Source organism: Salminus brasiliensis, chromosome 25, assembly GCF_030463535.1.
Source record: "Salminus brasiliensis chromosome 25, fSalBra1.hap2, whole genome shotgun sequence".
Classification (NCBI taxonomy): domain Eukaryota; kingdom Metazoa; phylum Chordata; class Actinopteri; order Characiformes; family Bryconidae; genus Salminus; species Salminus brasiliensis.
Genome location: NC_132902.1, coordinates 28,695,572 through 28,700,798, shown reverse-complemented (window position 1 = coordinate 28,700,798; position 5,227 = coordinate 28,695,572).

Sequence of the window (5,227 nt, the reverse complement as noted above, 5' to 3'; positions counted from 1 at the left end):
AAGTAATGGCCGAGCGGGTCAGAGCCTGTAAACTGAGGAAGGTGGTAAGACCATCTCCATCACCTTTTTCTGGAGAACCTTTTTCTGGACCACATCTGAGCTCGAGTACACCTTTCAGACTTGGTCATGCACTGTGAGCAGCCAGCGCCAGGAAAACAAGCTGATGATCTTTAAGTGATCTTCAGATGATCGTCCTGGAAGACAAACTTATAGAATGAAGTTGAAAAAGGTAACGTAGTCCATCCCTGATGACTTCCCTCATTTGCTCAGAGTGAACCGATCCCACTGGACTCAGCAGTATATATGTGTGTGTGTGTGTGTGTGTGTGTTCAGATGTAAGGCTTATCTCTGAGCAGGATATCTCCTCAGTGGAGGAGCTACAAGACGACTAAAACAATTATCTGCAAATTCCCTCTGATTTGCTTTCTCTATATCAGATGTGTCAAATTAGCATATTAATGCAGCGAGAGTCTCGGGGGTGATCAGATTACACTCTCAGATTTATTTCATCCTCTGATTCAGTTCAGCTTGTTTTGCATAATTTAGCTTCGTTATAACAATTCTGTCTTTATTAAGCAGAGCCTCACCAGCTTTTACACTCTCATCATCATCATCATCATCACACCACCGTACCTAAGACATAAAGTGGCCAGTGAGTGGAATCTAATCAAAACCTAAGCGATCAGGTTTGTTGTCACATCACATCAAACACAGGTGTAAAAGTGAGTAAAAAACATGTGTATTGTCCCTTACTGTAGTAAACACACACACACACACACACACATCTATACAAAATAGAATATATACACATTAACGTCCACTATACACACATCTTACAGCCGACTCACAGCGCTTAACCGCTGGATGTCCAAGTGGTGTTGGGAAAATCATGTGGGCTTCATAGATGTGGGCTTCATAGATAACTGGTTATTAACTGGTTATGAGGGCAAGCCTGTTTTTTAGGTAGGGATGGCGCTGCCTTACTTTCGTGCAGCATAGCCTATAGTCTGCTAGTTAGTCGGCAGAGTCGTGTAAAAGACTGCTGACAATCCAGAGCCGGGACCAGGCCGCAGACAGACAGGCTAAACCGACCGTCTGTGAGCTGCTCTGAGGCGTCACCCAGGTTTCACTGTATTGAGACTGTGTCTGTGCCCCGAATTAAACCCAAACCTAGAACATCTAGATCAGCTCGTTTTAATAGTTTAATCAGTGTTAAAATCTCTCATTTCAACGATAACAGCAGCACCTCAGACCTAAAGCTCGCTCTACTTAATATTAGATCATTAACCTCAAAAGCAGTGATTGTAAATGAAATTATATGTGATCAGAACCTAGACGTTTTCTTCTCACTGAAACCTGGATTAGACCTGATCAATATACAGCACTAAATAAAGCCACCCCCACAGGCTATAAATATGTACATAGCCCTAGATTATCAGGCAGAGGAGGTGGAGTATGTAAAGGTAAAGGTAAAGGTGCACGTATTTGTCACTGTACAGTGTACAGCGAAATGTGTCCTCCGCATTTAACCCATCTGGTAGTGAACACACACTCACACACACACATGTGTTAGGGGCAGTGAGTACACACACACACCCAGAGCGGTGGGCAGCCAACTCCAGCGCCCGGGGAGCAGAGAGGGTTGGCTGCCCACCGCTCTGGGTGTGTGTGTGTACTCACTGCCCCTAACACATGTGTGTGTGTGTATCAGAATACACTAGAGATTATTCAACAGCACTGTAACACCTTCACTTCTTTTGAGATTCTCTACATTAATATATAAAATCCAGACACTAACAAAAATGCATTCACACTAATTAATATTTATAGGCCTCCAGGGCCCTATTCTGAATTTTTAAAAGAATTTAGTAATTTTGCTGCAGACTTGGCAGTGTGCAACGACAAAGTTATAATAGTAGGAGACTTTAATATTCACTTTGAAAAAGCAGACGATCCATTAACAAAGGCGTCAATCTTAGATTCTGTCAGAATCACACAAACCGTAACTGGACCCACACATTACTGTAACCATACTCTAGATTTAGTCCTGATCCTGGGTGTTAGCATTGATCATCTAAATATTCTACCTCAGAGCTCAGTAATATCAGATCATTATCTGATCTCCTTTGAGATACATCTTAGGCTTAATGTTAATTTGTCCCCCAAACACTGTCTAAAGCGCACAATAACCCCAATGACAGCTGTACAGTTTACTAAACACCTCCCACCCCTATCGACCTTAGCTTACACTCCGTCAGACCAAACGGAGCTCGTTAAATTAACAAACGATCTAGAAAATACTCTTCGATCAAGCCTAGAGTGGCTCTTTTTACTGAGATCTCTAAACTTACTAAAAGCCAGGCAGATTCTCAACCCCAGATTCCAACATCTTTAACCAGGCATGTTTTTTTCATGTTTTTAATAATAAAATAAAAAATATTACACAACAAATCCAACCCTGCTTATTAAATCAAACATGGCCGTCACCTGGTGGAGCTGTTTTAGAACATAACTTAGTTGTAGAACAAAGGCTGGAAGCCTTCTATCCACTTCCACAGCCAGAACTAGAACTAATGATTTCCTCAGCAAATTCTACAACCTGTCCACTCGACCCAATTCCCTCTAAATTGCTAAAAGAAATTCTCCCAATTATAATTAACAATAGTTAACTCATCCCTTAGCTTAGAGCATGTTCCCAAAACCCTTAAATTAGCCGTCATAAAACCTTTAATCAAGAAACCAGGTCTTGATCCTAGTGTATCGTCTAATTATAGACCCATCTCCAACTTAACATTTATATCCAAGATATTAGAAAAAGCTGTGGCCCAACAACTCTGCTTATACCTGAGTAAGAATGACATGTATAAGAAATTCAATCTGCATTCAGACCCAATCACAGCACAGAGACAGTCCTTCAGACCCAATCACAGCACAGAGACAGCCCTTCAGACCCAATCACAGCACAGAGACAGCCCTTCAGACCCAATCACAGCAGAGACAGCCCTTCAGACCCAATCACAGCACAGAGACGGCCCTTCAGACCCAATCACAGCACAGAGACAGCCCTTCAGACCCAATCACAGCACAGAGACGGCCCTTCAGACCCAATCACAGCACAGAGACAGCCCTTCAGACCCAATCACAGCACAGAGACGGCCCTTCAGACCCAATCACAGCACAGAGACGGCCCTTCAGACCCAATCACAGCACAGAGACTGCTCTTCAGACCCAATCACAGCACAGAGACGGCCCTTCAGACCCAATCACAGCACAGAGACAGCCCTTCAGACCCAATCACAGCACAGAGACAGCCCTTCAGACCCAATCACAGCACAGAGACGGCCCTTCAGACCCAATCACAGCACAGAGACGGCCCTTCAGACCCAATCACAGCACAGAGACAGCCCTTCAGACCCAATCACAGCACAGAGACGGCCCTTCAGACCCAATCACAGCACAGAGACGGCCCTTCAGACCCAATCACAGCACAGAGACGGCCCTTCAGACCCAATCACAGCACAGAGACAGCCCTTCAGACCCAATCACAGCACAGAGACAGCCCTTCAGACCCAATCACAGCACAGAGACAGCTCTTCAGACCCAATCACAGCACAGAGACAGTCCTTCAGACCCAATCACAGCACAGAGACAGCCCTATTGAAGATTACAAATTATCTCCTTCCTGCCTCTGATCAAGACTACGTATCTTTATTAGCTCTACTAGACCTCAGTGCAGCCTCTGATACAGTAGATCACACTATTCTACTAGAAAGATTAGAGAACATGGTTGGAATCAGAAGAACAGTTTTATTAGTGCTATTAGTTCATAAAGGTAGATTTATCTTCAAATTAGATATGGAGTTCCACAAGGCTCTATTTTACAGACATGGTGTTAATTTCCACTGTTATGCAGATGACACACAGCTCTATATATCAGCCAGACCTGAACCAACCTGACGATAAATTTAGATTACAGAAAATGGAGGACTGTGTAAAGGATATAAAACTCTGGATGTCACATAACTTCCTTCTCCTCAACAGTGACAAAACCCAGCTTCTCCTTTTAGGTCCAAAAGACACTAGAAATAAACTCTCAGACTTAATGTTAGACTTGGCTGATGCTTCCATCATTCCTGGTCTAGCAGCTAAAACATTTTGCCGTCACATTCGACTCAGATTTATCATTTGAGCAACATCTAGCCAATATTAGTAGAACAGCCTTTATGCAGCTTAGGAACATCTCCAAACTAAGAAACTCCTTATCACTACAAGACTCAGAAAAGCTAGTACACGCTATTTATTACCTCAAGGCTAGATTACTGTAATGCACTACTGTCAGGTTGTTACAGCAGGAACCTCAATAAACTTCAGCTGGTTCAGAACACTGCAGCCAGGGTTCTTACTAAAGCTAGAACATCTGACCATATCAGTCCAGTTCTATCAGCACTGCACTGCTCCCAGTTTAGTTCAGCACTGATTAAAAAATTCTTCTATTAACATATAAAGCTCTACATGGCCTCACTCCTGAGTACCTGCGGGATCTTATTACATATTACGGACCATCAAGACTACTTAGATCTCAGGGTGCTGGCCTCTTACTCGTTCCCAAAATTCAGAAGACCTCAGCAGGGGGAAGAGCCTTTTCTTATGAAGCCCCCCAACTCTGGAATAACCTTCCAGATAATGTCAGACGCAGTCTCAGTCTTTAAATCTAGGCTGAAACTCATCTGTTTAGTTCAGCTTTTGGTAATTAATGTTTCTTAGATAAGGGCTGCAGGTCCAGGGGTTTGAGGACACAGGGAATTGTAGTACACTGAGATGCTGGAGCTGTCGTCTCGCTGCCTACACGTAATCACTCAGGTTTGTTGACAGTGGAGCAGATAGATGCAGGTGTTTTCAGGGTGCTCCCGTGTCTGTGTTACCTTCTGGCTCTCTCCTTTTAATTAGGCTGTTATAGTCAGACCTGCCGGAGTCGTCAGACACACTCTGATACTGATCAACATTCTCTGATCTCTATAAAATCCTCTCAGAACTAACTCTGTCTCTGTACCTTCTCCCAGTAAATGGTCACCCAGCCTGACCTGCTGGAAGACTGACCGCTGAGGTCCCCTCTACCTGTGTGAAACCAGCTGCCACCTACCAGTCCAGCAGCAACATTGGAGCTGTGTCTGGCTGTCGTAGGCGTAGAGGGAGTACAGGAGCGGGCTGAGCACACATCCCTGGGGGG